The 8,031-nt window shown below is 37.6% G+C and overlaps 1 long non-coding RNA gene across 1 annotated transcript; it reads left to right on the top strand.

The window, feature by feature from the left end:
* The first annotated feature begins 3,448 nt into the window (after positions 1-3,448).
* LOC149227575 (uncharacterized) lies at positions 3,449-4,183 on the top strand. Its single transcript, XR_016247150.1, has 3 exons — positions 3,449-3,554; positions 3,686-3,757; positions 3,868-4,183. It is a non-coding gene; the product is annotated as an uncharacterized LOC149227575 (long non-coding RNA).
* Positions 4,184-8,031: the final 3,848 nt, after the last annotated feature.

Genomic DNA, 8,031 nt, shown 5'->3' with positions numbered 1-8,031 from the left:
CAATATTAGAGTACAATCTGGGTTCCGTAACTGGCCTACCCAACAGAGAATTTCCTTAGCACCTATACCTCACAGTTTGAGAGAAATCTCCTGGTTGAAACCCTGGAAAACCTTTCCGGCAGCTTCTCAGCACAAAACTGCTTCTGCAACCCTAGCGTCTGCCCAATCTGGACTGCGACAGCCCCTCTCTGTCTCACGTTGGCCCTGCGTCAGCGCCAGGAGGCCCTGCGTCAGCTCTGGGAGCCTCTGCGTCAGCTATGTTGGGCCCTCGGTGCTCTGCACCAGTGTTGATAATATCGGTATTGGGAAAATATCGGCAAGGGTCCAGAAAATATCTTATCAGCAATATCGGCGAAAATATCAGCAAATATCGGCAAGCATAGAAAATGCATAATATATTCATTTTTTTCAGATTTCTAAACATATAAAGCAATAACAACATGAACTAAACACATTGGCACATTGGCACATAAATATGAAGAAGGCATTGATATATATGATGTCAAATAGAAATGATACATCAAACTTCAAAGGCGATACCAAATCCTGCTGATCCCTGATAATTGTCCAATCAAGGACTCAAACAAAATAAAATCACATATCCTGCTGATCCCTGATAGTGATAATTGTCCAATCAAGGACTCAAACAAAATAACATCACATATCCTGCTGATCCCTGATAGTGATAGTTGTCCAATCAAGGACTCAAACAAAAAAACATCACATATATAAAACTTTAAAATCATTTCATCATCATGAGTTATAAACTTATATGTAGCAAAAGTTGCAAAAGAAATAAAACTAGTAGCTATCTATCTGAGACCATTGGCCTCTCCCTAGCAGCTTTCTTTCTGTCTTGTTCAACAATTGCTTCACGAGCTTTTTGTATAACCTCTGCACTAGAAACCATACAAGGCATCACCTCTGCATCATATGCAGAGAGTCTAGCCAGATGGTATTTCAATCGTGTAATCCCTCCTAACATCTTGGTCCCACACAAGTTGCATGATATATATGTCTGATTTGCCCCACCAACAACCTCCCCATACTCCCAAAATGGGTCCAAGGCTTTTGGCATATTTGACATTTGTAGTGAACTAATTCAAACCTAGGGCACAAAAAAAACAAAAAATTGGCATTAAACCCCCTAACACAAAATGAAAAAATAACAAGTAATAACAACCTCATTCAAAAAAAATTACTATATTATTTGCATTTTGCAATGTGAATGAAAAATGGCAATAAGAGGGTGCATAAGAAAGTTGAAAAAAAAAATGAAGCTTGCTGTCGAAATATGGAGAAACCCTTGCATTGGTTCATGGGCATGAAAATCATAGCAAATGGAAAAAAACAAAAAAACAAAATGTTGGTAGGCAAAGAGGCAAGCAAGCATAACCCTAAATCTAGGAAAAAATCATTAACATAGGGGTTTTTAAGAACATACCTGTTAATGAAAGAAATGAAGTTTGTCTCACTATTCTTCAATCTTTGATCCACAAAAAAATCTTAATTGGTGGTGATAATCATTGTTTGATCTTCAAACCCTCCTTGACAAGCACCACAAAACTCTTTCCCTTCTTTCTCCAACACTCAGAAATAGAAATGAAGAAAAAAAAAACCAATTTTCCCTTTTTGTAGCCGCAGAAAAACATGCCCATCGATATTTTATATCGTCGCGCGATATTTTTCGAAATATCGCCGATATTTTGGAAATATCGCGATATTTTCGGGAGTCGAAAATATCGCGATATTTTCTCAGTGATATTTCGGCTCACCGAAAATATTGCGATATTTCCGATATTCGGCGATATATCGCCGATATTATCTACACTGCTCTGCACAACACTTGGTTGCCTCTGCATGGCCCTGCGTGAGCCCTTGCTGGCTCTGCGTTACCCTCCTTGGCTGTTGCGTTGCTCTCCCGGCACAATCTCTGCCTTCTCTATTTCTCTGTACTCAATGCCCCTCAGTTGCTCTCCCGATCACTGATTCTATCTCTCTTAGCAAACCCCGCTCTAGAGAATATAATGACTGATCATCTGGTGTGTCCTCCAAGTGACCCTCAAGCCTCCTCTTATACTTTTCCTGTTGACGATTCAACAGTCGAGATTAAGTCCCTAATCAACGGCTAAGATTAGATCTGGCTTGATCCATGTCTTTTGGACCACTCTAACATAGATTCATATTAATACACATTAATATTTTATTTTCCCTAAGTTTAGACTTAGGACTCCAAAAAATAATAATTATTTTAATATCTCCTGATCTGATTAGAATCTGCCCAAACCCTTTCCGGGTATTGGAGATCTCATGTGCCCCAACCTCTCCACCAAATTTCGTGGCTAGAGCACATCCGATGCTATCCCAAATCAATATTTTGTACAGAACTTATTTTGATGGTCACACACCCAACATTTGCATATGCCTCTCAGGCATCTACAACATGTAATTTTCTTTACTAATAGAAAATTGTGATTTTTCCCTGGGGAAAAAAATATAACATATAAATAGTAGCTATAAATTAAGATCCATTTTACCATATAAATTAAAATAATGATTTTGTAACCATATTTAAATTTAATTAATAAACACATAAAAACTTAATACTTACAATTTAACAAAATTCTTAATCACAGATATTCACCTCCACTTTACCATGGATATTATTAACTTGTAAATAGACTTCGTTACAATACCATGGGCCAGTACCCTGGCTTATCAATACTACATGCCCAAAAACCATAACTCATTTCACAATAAAAATATTTTATAAATATTTTATTTTAATTTAGTATTTTAATTAAATCTAAAAGAAAAAATGTTATAATTACCTTTGAGATATAACTAAACCTTCTATCCCCACTACTATTAAAAATATTCCATGGGTATTCCATAGAAATTAAATCAAAGTTTTAATAAAATAAAAGATGAGAATACTTTTTTATATAGAGATGTGAAATTTATATAATATAAATAATATTATTAAGAACCAACATAGATCCATCTTAACTAAAGATCTACCAAGTGATGAGAGAAATCAAATCTCTCGAGGTGCAAATCTTTCCTCAAATTTCACACCCAAAAAGAAGTTTGCATCTTGAGAGATTTGTTCCCTCTCAATGCATGGTAGATTTCGAGTTAAGATGGATCTACGCTGGTATGTATATGAAGTTGTGAACACCTTAGGTAGCACTGGTGGATTGGCATAAGATTTGTGCTCCTCATAGATCTCTCTAACTGTACATCCCCTTATCTGCTGGAAACATTAATTCAGCAATATATGTAATGTCAAAAATATTCTCAAAATATAAGTCTATCCAATTTTTTAATATGTAAATGTCAGGTTATATATTTGTCCATATATTTTTTCTTCCCTATATTTTATCATTTTAATGTACCACTACAAAACATACATTTTTCCATTTTTTTTTTTACATTCTCGTATGGCTTTGCACATGATGTTGAATCAATTGGTGATGCAGGAGGCTACAAGGGAATGCTCTTAAGGGTCCAATTCCTTCAAGCTTTTCCAACTTAACCTCTTTGACGCAATTGTACGTGTTTGTTTACATATTCATTGGCATTTGTGCTAGTGCTTTTTAAAGTTGAAATGGAGTAAATTGGATCATAAATTGAAAGTAGACTCCTCTCTTTGTTTGCATAATTTTTCTATATGTGCTGGCAGGAGATTAAGTGACATAACTTCAGGCGTGTCATCATTGTCATTCTTAAAAAACTTGAAAAATTTGACTCAACTGTAAGTGACCTAGCCTTTTGTGCTTATAAATTATAACTTAATGTAAGCCATTTGATCTTTCTATTTGTCTTCCAAACAACAAGATTTCTAACATAGCATGTCCTGTGCAGAGTGCTAAGAAATAACATGATTTCTGGTGAAATGCCTTCGTTCATTGGAGAAATTAGTGGGCTGCAGTACTTGTAAGTTATTGTCGTTTATTGTTTACAATGTACATAGATTCTAGGATGAAGGCCTGTCCTGGATCAGTCAGATAACTTGGAGATTCTGAAACAATCATAATGACATGTGGAATGGTTTCATGACAAGAATTAGATTGGTCTCTTGGACTATATGGGGAATTGGGGCTAAAAGTGTCCCGCAAACACAATCAGATGACTGCATCGATAAACAGATGGCACATAGACTATTTTATGCTAGAGAAAACCAAATTTTTGAATGTAACTATCTATGGGGCTAGCTTGGTGGAAGCAAACAATTTTTCTACATTTAGAGCATTCACAAGAATAACATGAAACAGAATCATATTAACATGAAAATCACATTAACAGAATCGTATTTAATAGCATGGGTTCCTCATCTCTTCCTTATGTTGTAAGAGGAAGGGATTCACTGAATATGCAATATTATAGAAAGTAAAAAGGATAAATATTAATTTACTGATATCCATGAATGAAAGCAGGTTAATGGGACTTGAAATTATGTAAAGCAGAGTAGAAAATAACTAGGGTAGAAAAAAAACCTAGGAAGTGGAAAAGTAGCCAAGGATAAGATGCTATAACAATGTGAACAAAGTAAACAATGTAAACATAGTGAGAGGGGATAAACCCAAACTATAAGATTAAAGCAAATGTACAAATTTCCTTCTAGGAATGATGAAGACCAAAGCTGGGAATGGAGATGAGATCGAAATTGTCTCATGTTTATAGCAACATTTGAAGTGGAAATAGAGGGAATGAAAGTGTCCTCATCCACTACCCTAATGGGGCCAATACAAGATCTAGTAATGTCCATAGGAGAATGTCTCCAACGAGTTACTGATTCACCATGGTTTAAAAAATATATATATCCATAGGAGAATGTCTAGATTGGACAATCCTCAGAGGAGGCAGGGTGCCCTCCCTACAGATTTCCAGTAGAGGTTTCTCTCTCTCTCTCACTCTCTCTCACTGTCTCTTTAAATTTATATTTTTTGGGGTTGAGGGGTGTGTTACCACTCTTTTAGTAGGGGTACTCCATAAATTTTTGGCCACGCCATATAAGTCCAAAGGATGTGCCTTATAGCCTTGTAAAGCCATGTGGGTGTGTGTTATCTTGTGACAATGACTCTTAGATCCCTGTTGGTGTGGACGACCAACACTGCTTCCAGTATTATTTTTTTCATGATATGTCTGCCTCTGTGGCATTGCTGATCTCCCCATGGTGGGTGGTAACTCCCTACCTTGATGGGTATTCTTATACCTTGGGATGGTGTGCGAGTATCATGGAGTAGGAATTACTAAGATTCATGGTTTAAGGGCGAACTTGCATTAATAAATCCCTGTAAGGGTGATCACCACATTATCCCTTCTAATCCCGGTGCACCCCCGCACCCCACATGTGCCATGTGTCTTATGTATTTTGCACTCTATTTTGATGTTGGCTTTGCATCCTAATAGTCTCATAGTTCCCAATGCATTTGTGTCTCCCGAGGCATCATGTTAGATGTTTTGAGGCAAAGAAGTGTTGGAAATCCAATTGCAAGCATGAATTTTTGGTCATGATAATTAATTGTGAAGATTCTTTGTTATTCATCAAGCAATTATCAATTTAACAAGATAAATAAAGATCACAGTGCACAAGATAAAAAAGACACTAGAAGTTAGGCCAGAGGCCAGGGAAAACCCCACAAGTGGAAAACCCATCAATCCTTTCCTTATAGAATCCTTCATCAACAAGAGAAATCCAAGTCAAACTAACCAATGATCCAAGTGCCAAGTCATCCCTCCAATTGTTCACAACACTATTCACAAGAAACCACTTGTTTGTCCTCAAATCAGCTTCAGTCCATAAGTTGCTCGCATATAGAAGGATAAGTACTACAGGGAGCTCGCATCACCACAGAGAAAGGTGTCACAAGGAGCTCACATTCTTTAGAGATATAGTGCCACAGAGAGCTCTCATATTTCAGAGATAGATTGCCACAGAGTATTCACATACTTCAGAGATAGTTTTCCACAGATAACTCACATTCCATAGGTTAGTTCCTCAAAGATCTGAATTTCTTTTTCCATAGAGGAGCACTGAGTTGCTTTCCAAATGATGGAGAATAGATGCCAATATATAGTTGTTTCCATATTCGAAAAGGTGTCTCTAAGAGTAGAGCCGACTTGTTCCTTGGAGGGCCGACTTGGCAACATGGATGGACAAATGACATTGTCAAAAATTCAATTTTACTTCTTTTCGAAGGGTCACGAAGAACATGCCCTTTTACATTTTATTTTGACCAAAAATAAAGCATGAAGAAAATGCTAGAAAATAATAAATTTTTTCTTCTTTTGTTTTTATATAAAATTGATACAATGACAATTATGAAGACTAATCCTAGTTACAACTCCAACACTCCCTCTTAACTAGGGAGGTATTCATAATGAATCATCGAGATATTCTCAAGTTGAAGACTTTTATAAGAAAGAATCTAGATTGATAAGCATCATTGATGATAACATCATCATAACCAACATTGTCAAATTATCAAGGCCTTGACAAGTAAGCTCTATCTCTCCACTAGATTAGAGCACAATGTTGGGAGGCGTTCAATGGGACACCATATTGCCTCTCTGAGGCACATACTCCACCTAGGTTCAGCAGAGTATGTCCTCCACAGGACCATTTCCTAGAAGGAAATGTCAATCCAACGAACCATTCTTTAAACAAGTCCATGTACTTGACTTAGGGTGTTAATCCTAATCGGCCACAGTACATGATTCAAGGATGCTTGTCCAAGATGCTTATCCAATCCACAATTCTCCTTATCCATGTCCATATACTTGACTTATGATTGTTCCTCCTGGTCATAGTACATGCATAAGGAGAACTAGGTGTCCAACCTCACTCCCTCTCAACCTGGGAGGAGAAATCCACAAGCCCAAGCTTGTCTCGGAAGTACTCATACTTCCCTTACATCAACTACTTGTTCAATCGTGGAGATTCATTTGTAGCTTCTTGTTTCTTGTTACCGCTCAAACTAGTAGGGGTCCTAGGAGGGGATCCTAAAAGGGAAACTGCTAGGTCCAGGGCAACAATGGAGCGATAGCCCACTGTCACCTCAACTAAGGATCCTTGCACTTTACAGACTTTCACTGATAGGAGGAGACTCGGTATAAAGGGAATCACTAGATAAATGAGTCAATGAAAGGATAAGGAGTGATTCCTAAGGCCTATTCACAAGGGAGACTCAATTGTATGGTTTTCTTGCTTGAGAAGCAAGGTCTAAGGCTCTCTAGGGAGGGCCAAGGGGGTTTCAAGGGCTAGGGTTTGAGGATGAGGCTTGTAAAGGAGATCCCTATTCCTAGAAATCCTTGTGGAAACTTAGTTTTCAAGCAGTCTTAGTGAAATTAGCTTCAATAAGTTGTGGGACCACACTGGACCAAGTGGACCCAAAATTAAGTTAAGGGAATGGAATTGATCAACCAAGGGTGTGCTTGATCTCATTGAGGGGGAGAAGGGGATCAAAGGGGGAATTATCGGTAAATTTGATGCAACGATCCCAATGAGGTTACTAGCCAAGGGAAACCAAAGGCAAGAATCTATCTCGGAGCTAGGGCTTGAAATATCTCAAGATCCCACTATCGAAAGTGCTTCAAATTTGGAGGGCCTCTAGAAGACACAACAACATAGTAGTGGGCAAGAGGTCAAACTTTTTTGATGGATGAATCATGAGAAAATTGATGCCCTAGGTCACCTATGGAGGCTAGGCCTAGAAAGAAAGGGAGAGAGGTGAGGAAAAATATTCTTTTGAGTGATCACCTATGGAGTATTAGTGCCTTGTCCTTTGGGATAGATGGAGTCAAGGATATTTTGACATTTGGAATGAATTCACTTAGTCAAGGAGGCCTTAGAAACAACTTTGCATGGCATTAGGGCATGAGAATAACTGCTTCAAGGTATTTATACTTCGATTTGCAATATTTGATGACTTATCAAGATAAAATTTTGATACAAAATATCTCTAGGAATATTCACTCATTCATACATGGCCCATGACATGATGCAACGCTATAAAAGATCAAATT

Source organism: Pinus tabuliformis, chromosome J (assembly GCF_031772625.1).
Source record: "Pinus tabuliformis cultivar Carrire ecotype Pingquan chromosome J, CPIR1, whole genome shotgun sequence".
In the NCBI taxonomy this organism is placed as follows: Eukaryota; Viridiplantae; Streptophyta; class Pinopsida; order Pinales; family Pinaceae; genus Pinus; species Pinus tabuliformis.
The sequence above is the reverse complement of the archived record's forward strand: the minus strand, read 5'-3'. Positions and strand labels throughout refer to the sequence as shown.